Here is a 12,912-nt window from a genome sequence, read left to right as displayed (position 1 = left end):
ACTGCTTTAGTCCTGGAATAGTTACCCCCATCTGCCATACCACTAGGGTGGCTTTGATTGTCATATTCTCAGAAATGCAAATACTAAGCTCAAAGAAGATCCATTTTTTGGTGTATTATTGTCACCCAATTCTTGACCTCACTTTAGGTGGGATGCATCTTTCTACAGCCTAGAGTCTGTGTTTCTGAGGCACATCAATGGCCCTCTCAAAATCAGAAGAGTGTCTAATGTTCTATGATCCTTTCAATTCTCAAGCAAGGAAGGATTTTAGTTGCAGAGTGGAAGTGTTTATCCTTCATTCAGCATATCCAGAGGAGGAACACACTGCTGTCTTGTTCTCCTCAGTCATTAGCCACATCTCTACCCTTATCACAACCTCTTCTTTCCAGGTCCCTCCTCCTACAAACAGTAGTTTCACACCCTCCATCCTGTTCAAACTGATCACCACCAGAAGATGCTGCTTCCAGAAGAGGTTGACTAAGGGACCTCTAATGCATGGGGAATATTCCTTTCACCTGGAATCATTTTGGCCTGGCCCATTACACTGAATTTAAAGCACATGTATGTAAAGACAGTTCTGGGTGAACCACTCTGAACAGGAGATGGCAGTAGCAGCCAAGGATTTGGACGCCTCTTTCCCAGTCCTGACAGAAGGCATTTCCCGTCATTGATTGCCAACTCTGGGCTGCAACTTTGCCTTACCAAAGCCCAAGGTGGCTAAATAACATGCCTGAGGTCCCAGCCTTTCTGATTCTTACAACTGTTGAAGAATCAGAAATTGTAAAAATTGAAGGATGAACAACCAAGTGAACAAGGTGGGGAACTGTAACTAAGTCTCATTACAAGGGAAAGGAAGAGCCTTCCAGAAAGTAAGCAGATGCTATTACTTAGGTCGACATCAGTGGATTTATTGGAAAGAGCAAGGATTTTTTTTTTTTTTTGTCCAAGTTATATGACCAGAAGCTGTTTGACCAGGGATCTATTATTACTCTGATAATTACAATTTCCCAGAGAGTTATGGCACGCAAATTACTTTGTAATAGCTTTAAATTCTTTGCTTCATCCTGAGTCTACAATTATGCACTCACCCATGCTCCTGTCATCTGTTGTCTTGATTTATGAAGCCTTCTGTTCTCTGATCTCATTTCTTACCTCTGCCTCCTTTAAAACTTACAAAATGTGGCTGCAAGGTCAAATTTCTCATCATTACAGCATTACATTCTCAGGTGTAATCATTACTGTCTTAATAAAGCAGGCCATTAGTTCCACAATAGTCTATTTAAGCCACTAGATAATTGCTCAGCCTCCACTATATAACCCCCATTTTGTCCCTTGCTCTGATTCTAAAACCATGAGATTGTGATTTGAAACATCTATTAATTTGGCTCATGTATTAATTAAAAATTTATTTCCAGCCAAGTATGTGATAGATCAAATGCTGTGTATAAAAAAAAAGGAAAATATAATTAATCATAACCAATTTCACTTAAAGGAAAAATAATGTAACCAGAAAGTTTCCTGGTAACTGCCATCTACTCAGCCCCTTTTAAAACATTGGGGAAAATACCTGAAACTTAAGAGTTATTTCAGACTCAATCTGGTATTATGGAAGAAGATTTATGAGCATGAAACCACAAAAAACTGTTGATGTGGTTAATAAGGTAAAGACAGATTATTTCCCTTTGCTCCCTTGTGACCCAGAGTAGGTTTTATACATAGTAAAATTATACTTAACCAGGTTCTTATACCTGAATGGCCAAGAGGCATAGAAATTTCCAGCACATCCTTAATAGAGAGTAGGATAAATAACAAGACCATAATCTAAAGCCAGTCCTCAGTTTTATTATTTATTTTGCTGCCTTGATCATTTTCCTTCACTCATTTCGCTTGAAGGCATAGACATTCCCTGTTGGTTATCTCCACTTGGCAGTGCGTTTCTGCTACACATTTTGATTCCTAATATGGTAGCAGGAGAGGGTTTTGTACGAGTTCCAGCAAGTTTCTTTGGGCTTGTGGAATGCAGTGAGGAAAGAATCCTACAGAGATGAAAACATGAGCCTTTGCATTGATACAGGAAAAAGAAAATGAAGGACAGGAAGAAGCAAATATCTCTCTTAATTTTTCTTTTTCTTTTGTGGCCACTTTCACATATAATACTTCTCATTTTGGGGGGTGAGAGAATTAATGCTGTATTCTTTTATTGCTTTTCTTTTTATAACCACTTCAAGAAACATTTTGAAATATCTGAGTGTTTTTACAGAGGCAATTCTACCAAAACAAAGTTTTTATCATAATCAAGGTTCAATCCTTGAAGAACTCTGCACCCTGGCCGCACAAATGAGTCATGTAATTATGAATCTGGGAGAAAAGTTTCATGTCTCTGAGAAAGAGTGGCAGATCATATTGTCTATTCACCGGGTACAGATTGTACTCTTTGGTCACAATATGAACTAATGTTAAAGAAATTACTTAATTGCCTACCCACGTATCGATTAGACGATCAACACAGTTTTTCTCTCAAGGTCATAAATTATTTTACAGAAATATGTATTTGGTAGAAATTCCTTAAACAATGTATTCCAGATGAAGAACTTTTATTTAGTAATTGGCTCCTTTTCCCTGGGTATATTTACTAGGCACCTCTGTACTTTAATAAGATCCATTTGCATTGCTTTCAAAATGTCACCATTTTCATCATTATTCATATCCCATTTAATATATTATTTTTGTAGAGTTAAGATTTACAGGGCTAAAGATGTAGTTCAGTGGCAGAGCACTGGCCAGCACACTTGAGGCCCTGGGTTTAATCCCCAGCAACACAAAAAAACAAACAAAAGAAATACGTTTGTCAGCTCTGGATTCCAAATTGATTATATCAACATTTGAGGTCAGTATCTACCTGATTATTTGCTCCTGCATCAAAAGAAAATCATTAATTAGAAATCCTTGAAATTCAACACAGATACTTGTAAAAGTATAGTTTTTAATGACACTTCAAATATGTTCTTTTTCTGGACAACTAATTTTGAGAAGCTCTTCAATAAAGGATTCTGATTAGTTAGCAGCAACCACGAACACAATTAGTGTATTAGTTAAGGCCAGGATTGCCTGAAAATAATTGAAAACACAAACATAACAGTGTGGATATTGAAAAAGAAATTTACTTCTCTATAATATGAACTAGTGTGAAGATAAGCAGTCCGAAACTGACAAGAGTTTCCATCTATCAGAAGGATGCTATCTTGCTTCTCTGCCATTCAAAGCATGACTTTCAAGTCATAGACGATGTGGTAGCTGCCCCTCCAGTCAATGTAGCCAAATGAGAAAGAAAAAGGGAAACATAAGGGTTAATCCATGCCCCTTTTTGAAAATTCTCAAAACCCCACATAGTAATTTCACTTACAGTTCTGTGGTGAGAATCAAATCCTGACCACCTACAGGAAAACTGGAATATATAGTCTTTAATTCTGGGTGGACAAAGGACTCAGCTATAAACTGGGGTCCTCAAACTAAGGGCAAGGGATGAGATGGGTACTTTAGTAGGGGACATGTAGTCTCCTTCATAGTTGGGTTCTCTGACTCTTTAATTTGCTCTCATGGTCAGAGTCACAGATTGATTTGGCTACTCCACACATAGTCATGTTTATTCAAATTTGAAATAACTTTTTGCTTCACTAACATAAATCCATATGAACTGTAGAAAATCTGAATATGCAGATAATTAGGAAAACAAATTAAGCCACCATAAAAATTTACCACCTAAAGATAAGAAGGGTTAATTCTTTTTTTGTTGTAAATGGACACAATACCTTTATTTTATTTATTCATATTTATTTAGTGCTGAGGATCAAACCCAGTGCCTAACACATGCTAGGCAAGTGCTCTGTCACTGAGCTACAACCCAGCCCAAGAAGGGTTGATTTCTTATGGTACATATTTCCAGGACTGTTTTCATGCACACATGTATATCTATTTGCTTTCCTGAATAAATCTGGAGCATACAAAACATTCTTTTTAGAAACAAAATATTGAGACCATCTTTCTACATCAGTTGTCTTTTCAACATTATTTTTAAATTGCTATTGATCAAATCATGATATGATCATTCCATAATGTACTTAACCAATGCCCTACTGTTGAACATTTCAGTCAAGTTTTTCTATATTATAATTAATATATTTTTGTCACTAAAACTTTGCTCATATTCTCAATTACCCTTCTTAGTAGGAAGTTCTCTGTTCAAATAATATGTATGTCTTAAGGCTTTTGACATGTCATTTCTTCCCCAGAAAAATTTATATTTTATATAGTCACCCTCCCTTCTGAGAATGTTGACCTGTGACCAACAATGAACATGATGTTTTTTTTTTCAAGTTCTTGGCACTTTGATAGACCAACAGGTCAGTCTTATTTTTAGCATGTCTTTGATTACATTAACATTTCCACGACCACTCCCTTATACTTAGTCTTCATTGTTGTGAAAAGATATGAGAGGAGAGAAAAGGGCTTATGGACTCAAATTTGGAAATACTAACTTCAGCTGTGGAAACCAGTCTTTGGCCCTTAAGTCATTCTTTTGCAAACTACTGAATGGAAATTCAAAAGGAGAGGTTGTTCTTTCATTTCTAGGGGCAGTCAACGAATTTGCCCCTGGCCTCTTCAAGGAAAGTAGCCCAGCTTTTCTCTCCATGGTCTAAGAAAGAAGCCACCCTGGTCTTGTCTCAGGTGTTTTTGAACTTGAAGGACATTGCTTCATATTTGATTTGTGAGTTTTCTCCCAGCACAATTATTCCCTTGAGTTGACTGTCAAGCTCTCACTTCAGCCGAATGGCAAGTCAAGATTCCAAGAGGCTCCAATTTAATCCAAGTAGCAGTAAACCACAAGATGTGTCTGCTCAACTACTTTCATGCCAAATGGGTTATTTCCCATCTAAATTCGTAACAGCTGAAAACAACATTGTGCCTTTAACTAGCTGATGATGTGTTATGTTTCACTACATTTGAAGGCAAGGGGATGTACATTAAGTAGCCAGATCACAACATGCCAGTCAAATAGCTGTTTGGATCATTTCCTGATGTTTGCTAAGTAGAATTTCAAATATCTAGGCACATGCTATGTGTAAATGAGATGGATATATTGTCTTACTTCAATGTTGTATAAATTACTCTGGAATAATTAATTCTTTGCCCAAAAGCTAAGCAGTAAATCGAGAGGCGATATAAGAATAGTGTGAGTACTGTAAGATAATTCCCTATTAGAGTATAAGGACAAAACTTCAAATAATTGCAGGCCTAAATAGTAAGGTACAAATGCCAACAGGAGGAATACAATAAATATTAACCTCTACCTACAAAATAAAAAATGAAATAGTGAACTACAATTTTTTTTTCTCTGTAAGTCAAATAATTCTTTTCTGTAAGCTTAAGAAAAACTGATACACATGTTTTGTTGTTGTTTATACTTTAGGCTGGGCCTTTTACAGTGACTCACTTGGAGCACACCCCAGTGAAAATTTAGTGGACAAGCACACAGTACACTGTAATCCCATAAGACTGTAAAACATTGTAGGATGTGCCCCTCCTCCACGCTGGAGTCTATTTTTCTCCCTGTATGGGAAAAGCTATTTAGAGTCAAGAATCATTAAATCAAAATGCGAAGGAAGGAGAAAATGAATGTGAACTAATTGCATTTTGAGCCACAGTTGGTACAAATTATTGTGGGTAGAAGAATACATTGTGCATACCAGGAAGACAAGCAATTCAGTAAAGCTGGAGTATGGGTGTGCACCAGGAAGTGGCAGCAGATGGGAATTCTGAGTATGCTGGCAGAGCAGGGGCATGTAAAGACCCTTATATGTTCTGCTATCGCAAAATGGAACTTTATCTTGAAGCATGAATCTCCCAGGAGCATTGCAGATACCGTCAAGTAATGTCCCACTCTAACCAATGGGCACAATCTACATGATCTTCTCCCCTCTGATGCACGTAAAAGTCCTCTATCTGCAATCTTGGTAGAGAGGTAAAACCTGTATTTCTTATCAGCAGATTTCCAGGGAAACAAAGGGAACACTAAAAGCAGCTGTAATTAGAGCTGGAGATATAAGGAATCTGATAAATACAAATAAAGGGCAGAAGGCAGCTAATATAAAGCAATGAATCTTTTTTCTAATAAGAGTGGAAGAAGGTAGAGACCTTGAGGAGTTCGAGGATTACAGGAGGCTTCTGGGAGGAGGTGATGTCTGTTGTCCCTGCCATACTTGAAGCATCACCTTCAGAGTCCTCGAGAATTAAGTGGAAGCAAGACTCAGGAAGCCATTTCTAGTCGGGATACAAGAACAGGCAAAACATACAAGGCTCTGGTCTCATGGACCACCACAGGGCCATGTTGTTTCACAGGGCCTTATTAGGAGACATGTACCTGAAAGACTTAGAAAATGCCCCCTTTATCGATTTTCCATTTTGTTTACTCTTTTAGGTAGAATTATTCAATTTTTTATTTAAAATTCATTTTTAAACTATAAAAGTAGTATACATTCATGACAAAAAAGTAAAAATAGACCAAAAGTATGAAGTCTGTCTTTCCACTCCCCCATACTTGAAGGGTCAATCCCTTCCACTCAGAGATAACCACTGTTGAACTGTTTTAGGTTCATTTTCTTTCAGAAATTCTTATCACATATATGCATAATATATATTATGTATAAATTCTATCATACTATTTTACTTTTCCCATGAACTTATATGCTAGAGTGGTAACGCTGTAATATTGATATAGGAGGGACTCATTGAGAGGAATCTAGCTAAAAAGAGGATCTTGAAGCTGTGTTTCAAGAAACATATAAAATGATATCTATCATCTGTATCAAAGAAAAGAGGTTGTTGGAAATTTGGGGACATGAAAATTCCCACCAAGCAATTGTTGTCTTTATCACTTCAACATTTTTGTATAATAACCCACATATAATTTCCTACAGTGCTATTGTGTGAATGGTCTGTATATTTTTGATCATTCCCAATAGTCTACATACAGATTGAATGCAGGGTTTTTGTCTTCATAAACACTACCACTGTAATCTCCTTGTACTTTGGATACTTATGCAAGGGAACCTATTATATAAATTCCTAGGAGTAGAACTGCTGAGAGGAAGGGAATGTGCATTTCCCATGTTGATAGATGTTGCCAAATTGCTCTCCCAAACATCTCCAATTATAGTCAATGCATAAGACAAACTTTAAGATTTCCTTGTAGGAAGTGCTGAGCTATGCTGCCATGGAACTAGTTCTGCTGGCTTCAGTCTCATGCTCTGCCTACCCATTTGCAACCAGGATCCCAATCATGCTTATAAATTCAGCCTTCTCTGAGTATTTGATAGCTCAAAACAAGTTGCATTGGTAATGTGACTTAACTGTGGGTTGGCATGGTTTCATCTACATTGGTCACCATATTTGTTTTTGCTTTCAGAAGTGTTCATTGTTCTTAAAGTGTTCCCATTCCAAAGCCAAAGAAAATTCTAATAAGAAAGCAAATTTATTAATAGAGAAGGGAACTGTGAAGGCCAACTTTGAGCTACTGCTGTCTGGAAGGCAAAAAGAAACAAGACAGAGAGACGAGGTTAGGAAGTTAAGCAAGGACCTTATGTGACACATGACCATTTAGGTCTCAAGAAGCAAAAGGTGTGGTAGATATTTGCCTGAAAACCCCCTCAGGTAGTTCCTTTGCTCTTTTTATCTCATGTTTAAATGTTTCTCGGACACATACAGTTTCACCTTCATTAACATTCACTTCTTGAATGTATGAAACACTCTTCTAAATAGAATTTAGGTTTATATTCAGACTTTTATATTAAAATAACAGATGATCACTATATTTTCAAGGTTGTAAAAAATATGATGGATAAACAAGTGACAGCATTGGTAATTCAATTTCATATTTTGTCAAATAGCTTTTTAAAAACAAGCTAATAATGTACTGTACCTTCTCATACATAATTTATGTTATTGACTAAAATCTAAAAATAGAAAGATAAAGATTCAATCCCATTTTCTTTCTTTTTTTTTGCTAAAAGAGTGAGTAAAAAATAATCAGCCATGTTAATATTTTAAACAGAAATCCATTAGAAATTCGCTTTTGCTTTTAAAGAAAAGTTTGGAACTAATAAAGTCTATTATTAAATGTGTGCTATTGATGAAGAAACAAAATATAAAAGGCAAAATATGCTCTTGGAAATGGTTACACCTTCAAAGAAATACAAAAGAATTAGCTTCTTTGTTGGTCGGTAAGAAACTCATGTTTGAAACCTGGAGTTCATAAAGAACAAAAACGCGACAAAACTCCCAATACGAATGTGTGTATGTGAATTCTTCTATTCTTCAAGTTTCCTACGATACCAACAGTGATGTATTTTTAACAACTTAATCTAAATTTTAAAACATGCATCAATCATCAGTCATCAAAAGTGTCTCTGACAATTTGAAGCAGCACAAAAACAGTAGAATAATGAACATTTTCCTTTAGTCTTCTCTGCTTCTATAATTTGTCATTGAAACTTGTGTCTTTCTCCTAATGTAAGTTTTACTTTTATATAAGACTATGTATTTGAGAGTTTGGGAGGTTTCTTTGTTGACTGGTTGGTTTTTCTTTTTCCAACTACATACAACATTTTTGTCAAAGGATTTTTAAGGCCATGTGAATGGTGATGTAATAATATGCACTGTTGCTCAGGCCTCCCAAATATCTTCCTCAACCTCAGTCTCCTTTCCAGGGCCCTGCCTCAGTGAAAGCCCTCCCCACTTCTCCAGTGATGGCCACAGCCCCCCCCAAAAGCCCAGTCCCCTTGGCCCCTGCCACCTGTCCTCCACACTATTGTCAGTGACATCTTCTTAAACCAAAAATCTCGTGATGTCATTCCAATCTAAAGTGTTTGATTGGTCTTAATGAGCTTCTCACTGCCTTTTTGATGAAATCCAAATTCCTTAGAATGCTCTCCAAGCCCCTTCATGACAAGGCCCAGGCCACCCCTCCAGTGGCCTGTTTGTTCCTCATGTACTTATTCTCAAACTGTAACAACTTTACATATCAAAGCTTTGGGGGTTGTTGGTGCTCTTTTCGTTGTCCCCTCCCAGCTCCCCACCTGCCCCCAGTGCAACCTAGCTCATCCTCTACAGTAGTGCCCCTCTGGCCTCCTGGTACATCTCAGTTTCCCGGGGGTTCTTGTTATAATGACAACTGCTTCTGCAAGTCTAGAAGAGCACCTGAGGGTCTGCATTTCTAACAAGTTTCCAGGTAACTCTGGGAACACACATTGACAACAGGCTCTAAAACATGACTCTGTCATCCTTCCCTCTGTGGAAAACTCCCCTACTACAAAGCTGAACTACACAAAGCCCAAGTGGCCATCTCTTGGTGTTATTAAAGCTGTCTGCTGAATCGAAAGTTAAATTCTTACTCCCAAATTCATGGGGTTTTCTCCCCCAAGTCATTACCAGTATCTTCTATATGATTGTGGGGAATAGAAGAAAAGGAGGCTACTCAATTTGTGATTCTTTTTACCAGGGTGTAAGTTTAGAGCCTAGTTAAAGGAGCCCAGGCTTGTTAGACAGTCCACCCAATTACCTTTGTGGCCATGTGTGTACCTTCATCACCTACCCCTGCACAGCACGGCCCTGCTTGTTTTCAGAACACCTGGCCTTGCCACAAAAGACTAAAGAGCCAAAGCACAAGGAATAGACAGATTGTGCAATACCTGGCACCTCCAAGATGTTAGCAGGTGTGAGCAGAGACAGAATGTGAAGGCAGAGTTGACAGCCACCGATAGAGGTATTAACTTCACTGGATGCTCCAAGTCCCCTATGGGTGCCTCAGAATAAATGGCCCTAGCTCAACCACTCATAGCCAGCCTGAGTCTCATCACTATAGGTCAAATAAAAGTAGTAGCAAGTTTTGCCTTTTCTCCATGCAGCACACACTAATGCTTCTGTTTTGTTTTTTATTGTTTTGTTTTTGCCATGCTAGGAATTGAACCCAGGACCTCGCACTACTAATGATGCATTAGCTAAGAATTTCTTTATTTCCACCCACATCTCCCATCACATAGCTTATGTTGAGAAATTGATAAGTTGAGGGAGAATGTAAGGTGAGGAAAGAAGTTGAATTAACTTAGAAAAGAGAATCCCCAATCAGTTTCATTTCATTTCCTCTAAGTCTTAATAATCTACCTTGCTTTCCTTCTTCCTCCACCTGCTCCTTTCTCCACAAATCCATCAGTCATAGTGGTGAGCTCACAGCAGCTCGGCAACAGCTCAGGTGGAATCATACTGGCAAAAGGATCTGAAGGTTTGATGTGGAAGTTTCCAGATAGTGGGATTCAGTTACATTGCTAGGCACAGACTTCTCCAGTATGACTGCTGCACTGCAGAATGCAGAAGGGCACTGTGCCAACCACATGATAGGCACTAATAAATTTTAGTTGACTCTGACTTAGAGATCCTCAGTGTTTTTAATGAAATAGGTCATGCATACCATAAGTCTAAATAATAAAGTGAACTAAATGAATACTCACCATGCTAAAGAAATCCAACACAACTTATATCCTCAAAATATCCTGCATACCTCACCCTCTCTCCTCGCTCCCATTTGCTCCTCACAGGTAACTGTTAACTTGAATTTGGTATTGGCAATTCTCAGGCCTGTTTTCACATCATGTCAGTCACTTCCATGCCTGTTTTTATTACATACACATTCAGGGATTTTGTTTTGTTTTGTTTTTCACGTTTTTTTGCCTGTATAAATAATATTATACTCTATGGGGTTTTTTGGTGTGTTTCCAGACTTAATCTAAATGGTTTCATTATATTATGCTGCAAATTATATTTTCCAAATTATATTCTCCAGACTATATTCTGGAGCTGTGCCCATGTGCGCTGATATAACTTTGTTACTTCTTATTGCTATGTCGCATTCTATGGCAGGTAAATATCCGTCTGATCTGTCTATGGACATTTGAGCTATTTCCAGTTCCTTGCAGTCACAGAAAAAGTAACAAAGAACATTCCGACCCCTGTCTCCTTATGTAAATGTGGGTGAGCATCTCTAAGACATTTACATGCCAGTGGGATTGCTGGACCGAGGGTATGCACATCGTCAGCTTTTCTAGACCTGAGCAAATAACACTCAGACCAGAAGTGTGTGAGCCTGCCCACTGCTCACAACCTTGCCACCTCGGTGGTCAGACTGCTAAATGTTTTTTTCTTAAAAATCCTGAAGAGGGCAGTATATCTTGGCAATTGCTGCCCTTTCCACTGCATTCCAGCTCCTGGGTCCCTCCTCTCTTTGCTCCTGGAAATCCTGTGACCTTTTCTAAGTCAGTTACTGTTCAACCCACTTGCTCACCTTGGTCTGTTCCTAGCAGTTGAAGGACAGATGAATATAACACTTTCTGAAAATTCCCTCCCACTTTTCTATTCCACATTCCTCACACACTTCTGTCTTCTAACAGGAAGGGAGGGAAATAGAGGCAAGTCAGTCTTGAATTGAAATTCTTTTTCCAGTTCAAAGTAGCATAAAAGAGACATGATGTGAGTCGACAGCCAAGTGTTCCACAATTCTGGGGCAGCGGCACGTAATCTGATTAGAAGGCACCTCACACCCTCATAAACTGCTTATGTAAATCGGAGAAATACAGAGGAGGAGGGAAAGGTATGGCAAAGTTGGGGTGGCTTTGTTTTTCTTCTGGAATAAGAAGTATTTAATCCTTTGCCTTCTCAGTTATATTGTTCCTGGTTCCCTGAGGAAGAGAAAACAAGAGTTTGGTTTCAGTATACCTTCTAGAATTTCTCTCATTTTGCACTAAGCTGAAGTTCTGCCACGCCCAGAGTTCCAGGGTGGCAAAGCAGCTCAAAGGTGCATTTCTTTAAACAAAGTAGGTGTGAGTTTAAGGATTGGAAACAGCTGCTTTAGAAGGCAATGTGCTGCTAATCGTTTTAAAGTGGTCCTACAGCAGCCGCTCTGTCAGGAGTACTTTTCTCTTCCTGAAATCAGATTAAGATTTCATTCCTTTACAACAAATGGATGAATGAATCATAAAATGTCATTGCTGTCCTGCAGCGTGGGACCACTCATCAATATGAATTGCTTTTAGATTGGTTACTGTTTTGAGTTATTAAATCTTTCCCCCTCCATTGTGGTAGATAAAACTTTCTTCAGATGGGGTTTGTAACTTTTTCAACAAGATATGAACAGGTATTCTAGGAATCAAGAGTCACTTCCAGAAAAAGTACCGAGTTTAAGAATGTGTTCCAAGCCTGTAATCCTAGCTACTCTGAAGGCTGGGGCAGAAGGATGGTAAGTTCAAGACCATCCTGAGCAGTTTAGCAAGACCCTGTCTCAAAATAAAAATAAATAAATAACAGGGCTGGGAATGTGGTACAGTGACCTTGGGTTCAAATCCTCAGTACTAAAAAAAAAAATAGTCTAAAAGAAAGGTTTCTGTAATGTCTCAGATTCTTTCTAAAAGTGTTTTTTAAATCTCTAAGGCAGGACTTTTACAGAATCTGTGTTTCTAAACTGTTTGACCACAGTTCCCTGTTTCAAAAAATACCTCATAGGATTAGAGTTCATAGGATGCACTTTGGAAAATGCTAGGATAGGTATTCTGAGGTTGGCTACATCATTATTCCTAACCATTGTGACCAGAAATTCCCAAGACTCAATTATATGTCTTCCGTGGCTGAAATTTGTTTGCACAAAGGAAAGTCTGTGTTGACATGTGGCTTAGCATACATATGGTCCTCATGCTGGATGTTGTAGAGATATTTGAAGCCAGCCAAATTTTTGCTTCCTTATATGTGACTTGTTTTATCTGCCTAAATGCTAGAGGAATATCTTCAATCAGAGATGTTTGTAGTATTAAGCAT

General features: G+C 38.1%; 1 protein-coding gene and 1 long non-coding RNA gene across 4 annotated transcripts in view; one reads left to right on the top strand and one right to left on the bottom strand.

The window, feature by feature from the left end:
* The window catches only part of Syt1 (synaptotagmin 1), a 507,557-nt gene that overhangs the window by 469,573 nt on the left and 25,072 nt on the right, over positions 1 to 12,912 (top strand). The window lies entirely within an intron of this gene.
* LOC131424982 (uncharacterized) overlaps positions 1 to 12,912 on the bottom strand; it is a 148,448-nt gene that overhangs the window by 117,372 nt on the left and 18,164 nt on the right. Inside the window, exon 2 of the long non-coding RNA XR_009228706.1 lies at positions 10,216 to 11,783. This is a non-coding gene — a long non-coding RNA (uncharacterized LOC131424982). The remainder of the gene's footprint in view (positions 1 to 10,215; positions 11,784 to 12,912) is intronic.

The sequence above is a fragment of the Marmota monax genome, unplaced genomic scaffold (genome assembly GCF_021218885.2).
Source record: "Marmota monax isolate L192 unplaced genomic scaffold, Marmota_monax_Labrador192_F-V1.1 WCK01_AAM20220418_F8-fsc00146, whole genome shotgun sequence".
In the NCBI taxonomy this organism is placed as follows: Eukaryota; Metazoa; Chordata; class Mammalia; order Rodentia; family Sciuridae; genus Marmota; species Marmota monax.
The sequence above is the reverse complement of the archived record's forward strand: the minus strand, read 5'-3'. Positions and strand labels throughout refer to the sequence as shown.